The 13,419-nt window shown below is 33.0% G+C and overlaps 1 long non-coding RNA gene across 1 annotated transcript in view; it reads right to left on the reverse strand.

Moving 5' to 3' along the window:
* Positions 1–10,149, reverse strand: part of LOC106635170 (uncharacterized) — a 116,516-nt gene extending 106,367 nt beyond the window's left edge. Inside the window, exon 1 of the long non-coding RNA XR_008619930.2 lies at positions 9,510–10,149. This is a non-coding gene — a long non-coding RNA (uncharacterized LOC106635170). The remainder of the gene's footprint in view (positions 1–9,509) is intronic.
* Positions 10,150–13,419: the final 3,270 nt, after the last annotated feature.

Genomic DNA, 13,419 nt, shown 5'->3' on the forward strand with positions numbered 1-13,419 from the left:
GCATGAGGGAAATCGCCCTCATGACCCATTCACCTCCCACCTTGTCCCTCCCTCGCCATGTGGGGATTATGGGCATTATAATTTGAGATGAGATGAGATTTGAGTGAGGCACAAATCTACCATATTAATATCATAAATAATTATACAAATATAAATTTATATGTTACTTCATAAGAGAAAACTGCAAAGTTCTTAAACAGTTACCCACAAATCCACTAGGTATGCCTTAGCTCATGCAACTAATTAAACTTGGGACTGAATAGTGTGTGAAGTAATCACATTTAAAAGATGTGTATAAAGGTTAGTTCTATAGCTCAGATGTGGACTCTTTCTCTTACTGGACCAACTGTTTTTCACATGATATAGTTTACCAAGTGAAAAAGCTCTGTGATTCAATTTTGATTTAATATCTGACCGTGTGTCATGTATACTTCAAAATAAAGTTGCACTTTGCTATCATTCTCCACAAATGATACATTCTTCTCCAAATTATACAACTACGGTATAATGTTAAAGATCCATTTCTTGCAAAAGAACATCATGTAATACCAGGTACATGTGTATGAGAAGTAGCTAAAAGAATCATTATCAAATAAGAATAAATTTTCTACATCTTTGTTGAAGTCTTTATTTTTTCTTTGAATTCAAAAGATGATATGCTAACACATAGGCATTCAAATACACATAAATTGCGCACACACACACACACACACACTACCTTTACATAAACAAAATTGTAACTTGAGTTTTCAATTCCAATATTAAAGAGGTATCTGGTGGTGGTGTCGTTGTTGTTGTTGTTGTTGTTGTTTAATCTCGGAAAACAAACTGTGCAGATGTATTGGTTTGCCAAAAACATCTGTATGGTTTAAGAAAGGAAATAGGTAGGAAATGTAGACCTGGGAATGAGTGTCTGACATTTGCAGATTATGCAAAGACCCACAACATGCATTTTAAAGGAAATTTACGTGAGTGGGATGAGAGGAGGGAAAGTAAATAGTTAATGGCAGCTTTTTGGCAAAACAAGAAATCTTGAAGAATTTTCTTTGCTTCCTTTTTTGCCTTTAATGAAAACCAAGGGCAATTAAGGAAGACGTGTAAAGTCAGCATTTAAACTGTAAAATCAATGTTCTGTGCTCTAAAACTGGCTTCACTTTTTCTCGTATACAAGATATTTGGTAACATCTATTAGCTTTACTTTCTTCCTTCACATGACCTGTAAAATGGTGCTTAAAAAGAGATGCTACATCACGAGGTGGCTGTGATGATTGTGAGTGATCACACATATGAAGCATATCACGGAGTTGATACATAGTAAGGATTTGAACTTTGTTATTTATGATTATTTTGCTATCAATATCAGTTCTGACTCGATAGGTCCAAAAAGTGAAGGAAAAAAAAAAGGAAAAGAAAGTATACTACCAAACATGGGGGAGCCATACTACTCATAACAAATGTAACCTAGTTTTCATGTCATTTTCTATAACATACACTTATTTCTCTAATCTGAGTGAATCTTCATACACTTTCCTTTATTAGGTCTCCTCCCTCATCACATTGCTAAATCATAGGTCAAATTAGAATTATCTATGAAGCTCAGTTTAGCATCTAACTTGTAGAACTTCATCCAGTTTCCCCAGATAAAAACACAATGCCAAATTAGTGATTTTACCAGTGATAGTAATAAGCATAGGAACCGATAAATTTTACTAAGCACATATTATTTGCTGAGCATTTTTGTAAGCAATTTATATACATTTTCTCCTTCAATCTTCACAGCAACATTATTTTACAGCATGAATGCAGAAACTGAGGCACAGAGAGGTAAACAAATTTGCTAAAGGCAGCATAGCTAAATTCTCTTTCTAAATTTCCACATTATTTTATATATACTCTCTTAATGAGCTTTTTCTTCCTTCTGACTTTTCTTTTTTATTGTTGCAAATACATTTGAGCTACTCAATTTGAGGTACTTAATTAAAAGTTGTTTTTGCAATTCTGGATTAGTTTGAATTTCTATGCCTAATAAATGTGAATCAAAGACATTTATTCACTTTGAATCATTTGCTGTAGAAGAGACTAATCAGATATATACAGAACCTTGCCCAAACTGCAAAGCAAACATGAGTATGATCAGTCCCTGATGGATTAAAATAATTGGTGACTTTGTTATCTGCCTAGTAAAGTTGACCTATATGTGGAAAAACAAGAAGTTATCCAGAGGCTAATTATAGACTTTTTCATATACAATGTCAAGTGCTTAGGTTTTAAAACACCGAGTATTTCAAAAGACACGCTCAATTTTTTAAGGAAATCAACTGACAAATTGACAACAGAAATAAATCCAAAATTGACTGAGACACATTGAAGTTCCTAAAGAAGGGTTTTAAAACAGTTATGATAAGTTTTATAAGATGATAGAGGAGAAGATGGAGAAAATTATAGACAAAACAGAGAATTTCACCAAATGATTAGAATTCACTAAGAACATTCAGCTGGATATTTTAAACTGAAAAATAAAAATAATTTAGATTAGGAACCTCAAAATAAATAGCAGAATATTAGACACAACAGAGAAGAGAATTAGCAAACTTGAAGACAAAAGAAAATATAGTCTGAGAACAGAATTTAGAAAAGGGGAGAAAAATACAGAAAAAAAAATAAAAGAGACACATAAAGCAAAGAACAAATTGAAATGATTTATTGTACATGTAATTGGAGTCCTAGAAAGAGAGGTGAAAAAATGGAGTAGAAGCAAAATATGAAGGCATAATTGCCAAGAATTGTCTAAAGCAAATAAAAAGAATTACCAAGAAGTCCTATAAATCCCAAATAAAACAAAGCCACACTAGGCCATGTCATAGAAAAAAGTTCACCACAAAAGACACAAGAAAGATAAGAGCAGCTAAAAAAAATGAAAAAATGTATTTCAAAGGAACAACAATAAGAATAATAGCTTCAAGTTTTCACTGAAGCATAAAGAGAGAAAACTTTTCACACTTCACTTTATGGATCCAGCATGACCTACAAACCAAAACCTAACCAGGATATCACAAGAAAGAAAAATTACAGACAAAACTTCTATGCACATAAATGCAAAAATGATAAACAGATTATTGGAAAACCCGATCTGATATTGTATAAATGGAACACAACATTATGATAATTGTGGTTTATTTCCTAAAATGAAAGGTTGGTTCAACATGAGAAAATCTATTAATATGCTTACCATATAATGAGGAAAAATGAGAAAAACTAAGAATGCTCATATTAAAAGATACAGTAAACACTGACAGGAATCATGTATGCCTTAATATGGGCAGAGATTCCTGCATATATAGATAGTATAGATTTGCACATGTGAGTTAGTAGACATGCATACTGTATCTCTTGCTCTGTCAGCTAGGAGGGCATAGAAGCAATGACACCACAGTAGCAATAAGCATGTCTAGCACCTAGATCTTATTTTCCAATACAATTCTCCAATAAAAGGAAGCAGGCTCTTGGGAGATATGGATGATTCTAAGACTGGGAATAAAATATGGAAAATAAGCCTGAATAGTGTTTTAGTGTCTAAGAGTAAGAAAGCATTCAGGAAAAAGTAAGAAAGGGTTCAGAAAATACATCAGTGGGAATATGTCAGAGATAGATGACAACTCTACTTCAGTTGTCAAAGCTGAAACAATCTGAGTAACAAAATAAATAATGTAATGTTGAATATACCCATAGCATGAAAGAACTTTCTCCTTTCTTTCATACAAATGTAAATAAATGATCAAATACATAAATAGGAGAGAATAGATAATTTTCTCATACAGAAGAATGTTAAAAGATTTATGTAGATATTGCTCCTTTAATAGATGAAACAAAACTTGCCACTCTAAGTGTGGACTACATGCAGTGACTTTCTTGCAAGTGTTCAGTATGAAAATGTGGGAAAAGAAAAACTTTTGTAGTAGAAAATTCTGACAAACATTACCTCAGCCAGGTAGTCAAAGTCAACATCAACAGTGATAAGTCATGTACCATTGACATGATATGCTGAGAATGGCACTTCACTTCCATGGTCTTCCTCTTTTTGGAAGAAACTTCTGGATTGTTGCTAATGTTCTATTTCTTAATCTGAATACTGATTATGTATGGATGTTCACTTTGTGAAAATTTAGTGAGCTGTACAGTAATTATTTGTAAACTTTTCTGCACATATGTTATATTTAGTATTAATTTCTAAAATGTAGTTGTCCAAATTAATATACAAATGTTTTATTCTTTCTAACAATAGCTGCCTATAACTAGCAAATACTAGAAGCCTGATACCAAGTACTTTGCCTTGTATCAAGGACAAATTGGTAGAAAGAGCTTAGAAATGATTTTGTCAAAAACCAAATACTTATTGAACATATTAAGCCTATGTATTGATTGAAATTATCTATGGAATTTCTTTTTTTTAAACGTGAGTTTCCATGGGTTTTGTTTCTTTGTTTGTTACCAATCACTTAATTTTCCTACAAAGTGCAACATAAAATAGAAATATGCCAGTAAGAGTTAGTTATTTCTTCATTGAAAATATGCTAATTTACAGAAAACATTTTTTTGATCTTGTATTAGCTATCCATTGTTGTATAGTAAATTACTATAAACTCAGAGACTTTAAAACCAACATACACATTTATTATCTCTCAGTTTCTGTGGCTCAGGAATTAGGGCTCAGCTTACCTGAGTTATCTGACTCAGAATCACTCCCAAAGCCACAATCATTATATAAACTAAGGCTGCATCTCAAAGCTAGACTATGGAAAGATTTGCTTTCAAGAGTACAAGGTTACTGGCAGAATTTGGTTCTTTTAGGGCCCTTAGACTGAGGGCGCTATTTCCTAGCTGCCTGTTGGCTGGAGATTGCCTTCAGTTTCTTAGCCTGTGGGTCTCCCAAAATGGCAACTTGGCTCTTCAAAGACAGCAATTGAGAGATTCTGCTACCAAGAAGGAAGTTATGTGAATTTTATGTGACCTATTCAGAGAAGTGACGTTTCGTAGCCTTTGCTGTATTCCATTATTTTAAAGCAAGTCACAGTGAATGAGAGAGGATTACACAAGGGCATGTATACCAGGAGGTTGAGACAATGTTAAGGTTTGTCTACCACAGAACAAAAAAGAAGAAGAAAAAGAAAGAAGAAAAAAGGAAGAAGAAGAAACAGAGGAAGAAGAAAGAAGAGGAAGAAGGAGGAGGAGGAGGAGGAGGAAGTTAAAATCAATAATGGAAGATGAGCAAATGCCAAAAATATAGCTGATAAATTTCTGTGCAAAGCTAAATTTCTTTATCTTACTTCATCTACCATTGTGAAGGTATGACCTCAATATATTTTCATGGAACAAGGTATTTAATTGTTTAGACCCTGGGCATACAGATTAGTTATCTCTGGCTTCAATTTACCACATCTACCTTTACCTTGTATTATACAGACATAGCCAAAGGGTTAACATTAAGAGCAACTCAGATTACAGAGTTGTCAGCTAGACCAGTTGAGTTGCATTCCGCTCTAGAAGCACAAGCATAAACAGTTTCTGTATAGACATTCATGATTTTTGAGCTCAGCAGTCAGTTAAAATATCAACCAGATGTCAAAATACATCACCAAACAATATTTTTATCCTACATCTTCTAGTTCCATAAGGATGAATCATTCAAAGCAGAAAATATACATTTTAACACTAAATACTGAAGCTAGTTGTTAAATTGAGGTAAGAAATATGTTAAGATAACATAAAAACAATGTTTTTGTTATCAATAATCTTACCTACTTTATTATTTGAGATCTTTGGAGTGTTTCCAACCTTGATTTGTGTACCTGCTGTTGTTTTCAAGAATTACTGAACTCTAATAATTTTCAGTAGAGAGAGCTTCTTGGGGCCTGCTTTTCCTTTTAGGAATATCATCTTTTCTGCATATTCCCACGCTATAATTTGTGAGCCAAGCTTTAATATGCTACATGTTTCAAATATATTATAATTTTATATGGAGACGGACAAAGAGAACAAAATAATTAACATACAACGTATTACCCATTTGTTTTAATAGTTTCACTCATGATTGGAGTCACACATGATGGTTAAAATATCTGTTGATGCATAGTAGGCTTTTGCAATTTTGCTTAAGTATCACTGTCCTCAATTCAAATGCTTTTCTCTTTTTAATGTATTTTTAAGATGTCCATTCTGTAAAATGCTGTAATTTTCATAGTAAAATATCATGTCCACCTCCAGCTTAATAAATTGTTAAAAGATATGATTCTATTCTTAATTGGCAAACTGGAATAGATAATAATTCCAGCTATTTGATACAGACTCTAAATTCAAACTCTGGATTGCTTAACAAGTTTAGGTCAGGGAGTACATTCTAATAAAAGGATTATCTGAAATGGGATGCACTCCCTGTTTCTCTGCAGGTAGTTTAAAATCTATTCTTGTCTGATATAAGACCATGATAACTGTGTTTTTTAGGAGATTGTTTAGCTAGTGTGTTTATTTGGCTTTAAGGAAAGAAGATTTATTGTATTAACAAAGAGATACTGTGAAGGTTGTTATGGCAAATAGCCCTTCAACTCTGTCTTCTGTATATGTGGTAAGCATGTCATTCACAATACATTCCATAGCATCCTATAAGACATTAGAGAAAAGGTTTTTTCAGATATTAATAAGAGGATAGTTTTGCTTCTTGTGAGCAAATGTTTTTATTTTATGGACACTGGATCCTGTTATTAATCATGTTTTCTACTTTTCCTTCTGGGAAATATAGCATGCAAAGGTAACACATATTAGTAAGTTACATGACTCTCTGACCTAGGCCCTGTATATAAAATCTAATACTATTTTCATGTGCTTTTTCTATTCTCACTGGTTGGTCACCAGTTTTTCTATTTTCCATTGTTCCTCTTTCCCCATCTGCCTCTGAGTGTGTATATTTAAATCCCAAGTTCTTTAAGAGGGATGGCTGGGTGCTGTGGCTCACACCTGTAATCCCAGCACTTTGAGGGGCTGAGGCGGGCAGATCATGATGTCAAGAGATGGAGACCATCCTGTCCAACATGGTGAAACCCCACCTCTACTAAAAATACAAAAATTAGCTGGGTGTGGTGGTGCACACCTGTAGTCCCAGCTACTCGGGACACTGAGACAGGAGAATCACTTGAACCAAGGAGGAGGAGGTTGCAGTGAGCCAAGATTGTGCCACTGCGCTCCAGCCTGGTGACAGAGCTAGATTTTGCCTTTAAAAAATAAAAATAAAAATAAAAAGATGGAAAGTGAATATATAGATGCACACACACATATACAAATACATATGCATATACATTTATATGTGAAGTTAATATATGTACAGTGAATATGTATGCATAATGGAAGTGCAATTGTATATATGTGCATACAAATATATGTATACATATATTTATAGTGTAATTGTATATATGTGCATACCAATATATGTATACATTATATTTATACATATGTAAATATATGTATACAAACATATGTGTATATATGTATTTTGCATGTATGTGTATGTAACCAAAATCTTTTTACATTACACTTCTGAGCAGCATGGTTAAAGATGTATTTGCTGACATTTTGAATTTTATGAATATAGAAAATTAGGAGTAATGACAATTATTAGAGTGATTCAACCTTACTGCTGCCATCACTAAAATAAATTTAAAAGTTTTCCACATTACTTGTGAATATCTCCAAATGAAAAGACTAATCTGTGCTTAAGATATAGTTTAATTACCTTTTAACTCACCTCCTATGTAACTTTTCAGCCATCAAATATATTACATAATAAATTGTTTACATATCAGTTGCCCTGGTCACCTTATTTTTGAGATCTAAAAACGTATAATATCTATATTTTTATTTAAGTTCCTAACATAATGCTTGATTTAATTAAATAAAAAAAGATGAAAAATGAATAAAGGACTGTTACTGACATTACATAAACCTGGATAGAGTTATAGCGGTCATTTTTTCTAGTGGCTAAATTGCAATTAATTGCAAAACCTAATTAAATATGTGTTTGTTGGTCATATACAGCACTGTTCTCCTCACAAACAAAACTTTATAAACTTAACTTTTATAAAACTAAATGGAAATATAAACTGGTTAATATTATCAAAATGTCCAGAAACAGAACATAAAGCATAAAACTAATAAACAATCTGATTGAACCTAAACTTAAAGGAAGAGTATTCAGTTTTGGATATAAGTGTATGAATTTCATATCGAGACCATGCTGCATATAGATTGAAGAATCTGTATTTTATTTTAATATATCTAATATCTATGTGGACTTTTTGTATGAGAAGCAGTGGGAGCTGTTATTATGTATTGGCTTTTTACAAATAAAAGCAAGCCTTTTTGCAACTATTTTTCATCAGAGAAATTATGTTAATTTTACATTTTAAATAGAATTAAGCACCATTTGGAGATATACTACAGTTACTAAACTCTCTTTCTATGTGTGTGTGTGTGTGTGTATATATATATACACAAAATGAATTTTATATTAGTAAGAAGAGCAAGGTCAGACTGTAGGCTGATCTATGGAAACAGATGGGTTTTCTTTTCTTATGCTAAGGCTAAGATCCTATTGAAGACAAAAATAAATGATTTGCCGGTGAACGAGGAAATCTCAAAGAGAGAATACTGTAAGCTAGCTGACTCATGATTAAATTATTGTGGCTATTTGATGACCTGCTGATTTGCCGTGTCAAACTTCACAAATTCCAAATGACTTTCTTCTTTTCACATTCAAATATTTCTCTCCAAATAAAGGAGACTTCCACAGGGGGGTGATGGGATTAAAATTAAAAAGAGAATATCAATTTGTTGGGTTGTTGGATCAGAGAAAACAATTATTTTTCACATATCTACATATAAAAATCCTGATACCTAATCTCATTAAAACTCTCTTAGTTTCAAAGGCATCAAGTTGTGCACTAAAGATAAAGATAAATTTCTAGAATTCTTATTGTGTTTTTTTGAGACAAATTTTAAAATAAATATAAATGCAAAGTTGGCTTATTGTTTTGAGAATCCCAAGTCAACTGAGGTTCCAGCACCAGAACAGCTAGCAACCTTGCCCCAAAGGGAAATGAAGGGGAGTTGGGCTAGTGTATTTACAGGGTGCCTTTCATGGAATACTTCTTTACCTGGCAAATGGCCTAATGCCTAGTTGTTTCACCCATGACCGGGGATCCCTCACGTGGGAAACTTGTTTAATACTGGCAGATGCCCTGGTGGCTCTTGTCTAATTCATGTCTAATGTATGCTTCCCTGACCATTACCCCGGTGCTGGCATCCCAAAATTGTGACTCCCATGCTACCCCACTCCACCCTCCTTATTCCAGAAAACCAGGCCTGGGGCAACCCCTAGATTTTCGGAAGGAAGGAGCAAATTTACTACACTACCACAATATTAAAAAAAAAAAAAAAAAGGAACCTCAAAGGTTTTTACTTACAGATCCAGGGCAAAGAAGGCATAATGAGTCAGATGAGTTGAAACACTCCTTCATCCTGGGTTCACTGGAGGCAGGAATCAAGAGTAAGGCAGAGATAGTGAGCACATGACTACCAGTAGTATATTTAAGGGAATAGGGTGTATGTCACTCTAAGCTCACAGGCAATTGCCTGAATAGTCCATTTAAAAGAAACAGTGGGAAAGTGGGGAGCCCAGTCTGCATGACAAAGAGATGCCTGTAAATTCCTATCTCTGGCTACCGGCTTGAGCCAGTTGGATGGATATGGTGTAGAACTAGAAACTGAATCAAGGTTGACTGATCCCTGCTTCTGGTATGAGAAAGTTAAACTTGTATTCAAAATGGATGCCAAAGCAACATAAAATTATGAGAATTCACTGCAGTTATTAACGTTTACTTTATTACTCACATAGAAAATATTACATTACACATTTATTCTATTATAATATAATAAAAAACCTTCTATCAAAGATTATGATGTACATATTAAAAATTAAAATTTAGAAAGGCCAATAGAGAATCATGCACTTAGCTAACACAATAAAATTAACGGTTCTGCTTTCCACATTAATGGTGTAAAAGAGAAATTTGTTAGAAACAATGACCCTACATTCAGTGTTTTGAATATTGTTATCTGAGGGCACTCTAAAGATCTCCAGGAATATGTTTTAATAAGATTTCAGAAATAGCTTCTCTGTTCTTCTGGATGGTTGAATTTGTTAGTAGTTTTTCTCATCCATGTCTCCCATTCTAAACCTAGTCTTACAGGAACTGGAATCATATTCCTTTAAAAACAAATGTTGGTTTTGCTTCCTTATAAATTTTAAGATAAAAACTTAATAATTGCCTTATATAGGTTTTGTCCTAAAATGTTAAATTTTTGACATGTTAAATTACTAAAGGTCAGAATGATTATTTGTTCATGATAGGGCATGCACCACTCTTTTATCATCTGTGACAAGAAGGGTTATTTTGGTTTTGTTCTTCCATATCTTTCTCAGAACGCAGAAGCTAATTTCAAAATTATAAGAGAAAAACTGTCATTTTGCTCATTCCCCTGAATAATACAGATAAATTTTCAAACACACATTCATGATCATCAGTATATCTACAGGCAGTTCATGCTAATATTATAAAAGCAAAGAAATAATTAAGTAGGCTTTATCCACCAATTTGTATCCAACTAATAGCAGCTGCATTGTACTATCTAAAATTTATAATTATTTAGTCATTGACAGAATCTGTTAACTTGTGGTATGATGATTTATCCCAATTTAATATTCAATCTCTATTCTCACAGGTGGTAATGGTAATTAAAAATAATGTTGACCACACAAAAAGTGCCTGATCTGTTGTGGTGTGAGAGTCCAACAAAAACAGAATTAGAATCTTTATTTGAATTCTAATTTTTTATTTTTTATTCTATTCTAATTTGCATGGCAAAGAGATGCCTGTAAATTCCTATCTCTGGGTTAGATAAATGGGTAGAAGACTTTAGCTATACACTGTTTGGAATGAGTCAGAAAAAAATTCTATTTGAGGATTTTGACTTAGAAGTAAAAAGGCAACTTGGTCAAGGACCAAACTGCAGTGTTTCCCAGAGAGTAATGGGTTTGAAATTGCCAAGAATAATTACAGTCTGCTTGAGAATGCAGAGAATGAAAACAACAAAAAACCCTGCCTAACTGAAAATGGTGAGTTCAGGCATTATAACTATAGCTACCATACATTTGACCTATGTCTTAAATATTCTTGACAAGTTTAAGGTGAAATTTAATTAGTAGAAATTCCAAAGTTGTTTTCTGTTTTAGAAAAGAAAGGTAACACTTGAACTTTTAATTACTCACTGTCAGAAAAATAGAGTGAGTTGGCAGTTAATTTTGTCAACAATAAATCTGTCCAGTCAACTTTTTTATATCTTCATATACATTATTTTAAAAAATTCTTGACACATCTAAGATATAATTAGAATCTCAAAAGTTTTTCCAACTGTTTTAATATTTAATTCACTGAAACAGCCTGTGAAGAATGCACAAAATTAAGCAACAGAGTAAAAATGAGTTGGCCTTGCATTCATTTCAAATGCCCAAGGACTTTCTTTTGAAATGTATCATAGAACTGAACAGAAGAAAAACAAAGATTGAATATTCTTGAGGATATGAGATTACTTATGTACATGACATTTTATGGAAATATTAAACAGATTTTCTCCTTTTCATTTATTTTCTATATGCCTCTAAAAGCTTTTTAAACTTTATATATACTAGGATTATCTGCAGTATGTGTTTAAAAATCCAGATCCCCATGTTGTCAATGCTAGAGGCTTATTTAGTGGGTCTGGAAACCTTCATTTTTAATAAGCACCTCAGAGGATTCCTCTGCTGAAGTGAAATTATATACTACATTTGCAAAACACTAATCTAGAAAATGTGAATGAATACCAATACTGGTTTTATGTTTATAACCTCACCGACTGTCAAACAGAGTAGTTTGAAAAGCTTGAAAGAGTTACCCTAAAAGGAGCTTAGAAGAACTAGAAGGGGGAGAAACAAAATAATTTCCTTAACAATGGTGATAAAGGTAAATCCATTATAGTTTGCATGGATGGAGAAAATGATTTTATGGTTAGAGCTACACACTTATAAATACAGCCTGGCTCAAGCATCTATCTTTGGGAGTAAAGAATATTACTTTAATGTTTCTTTCTCAACTGTTCAGTACCACTTCAATAGAGTCCTAATTGAGACAGAGGATCAAAGTTGATTCTTTCTCTAGTCACAAAGATTATGTAGTCAGCCTGCCAAAAATCATTTATTTATCATGATAGATCCTGCATGGAGTATGCCAAATATCAAAATAAATTAAATAAGTAAGCTAAAATATTATTATTCCTTTTTGATTTGAAGTAAAATAATATGTATTTTCAGTTTACAATTATTGTATGTTATTGACACAATATTTAGAGTTTAAAAAAGCAGAAAAAAACATCTTTAAATGTCCCACGTACCTATGATAAGCATTATTTATATTGGGTGGTTGCATACGTCATCAAAATGTTTCTGAGGGGAGAAGTCTGTCATTCTTAAATTAAATCAGTTCTAAGTAGGAATAAAGTACCCATAACCCCTAAAATTCAGATTTCTTGAAGAATTTACCTTAGATAACCTGTATAAAAATAAAATTTTTAAAAGAAGAAAGCTAGAAGGACTGAGTTCTGCCTCCTGAGTAAGAATACTCTCAGAGAAAGCGCGTGAAAGAATAAAATAACTGTTGAACAAGATCCAAAACAAATATTTTGGAAAAAGCTATAAACTTGTTTGATGGAGGATCTTCCAAGTGAAATTCTGTGTGTTATGTGTTTAGTTCCCTCCTGATAGTTTCGTAAATCTTCATAAATATTCAATCTTCAACAATACAAGTGACAAAATATGCTGCGTATAATGAATATCATAAACACCAAGTTACACAATCAACCCAGGCAGTTATTTCCAGCCTTAGCAAATGCATACTCTCCTCCTAAACCCTGGCTTTCTGAAGGCATACAGACAATTTATCTTAAATGGAAATTGCAAAGAAAATATTTTCCGTGTCTGGCTTAATGGGTGTAGTGCTACCTTTTACTCTCTGTCTAGTTTGGGCTAGCCCTGTGGCCACCTATCCATTTGAATACTAGTCAGCAAGGATAATCATTTGTTTACAATTTTGAGCCATATTGTGCAAGTCTGATATAAAGTTGTCATCTTTTTATCTTCCCAAATTGCAGGAAGAGCAGAAGTAGGGAGGAGCCCTTCTGCGGGTCAGTGGTAACTTAGAAATATGACTCCTGTTAGAATGCAATAATGAACAAGGAAGAAGTACCTGAAGGAGTGAAACACAATTATGATTCAAGAAA

This window comes from Pan paniscus, chromosome 8 (genome assembly GCF_029289425.2).
Source record: "Pan paniscus chromosome 8, NHGRI_mPanPan1-v2.0_pri, whole genome shotgun sequence".
Lineage (NCBI taxonomy): Eukaryota > Metazoa > Chordata > Mammalia > Primates > Hominidae > Pan > Pan paniscus.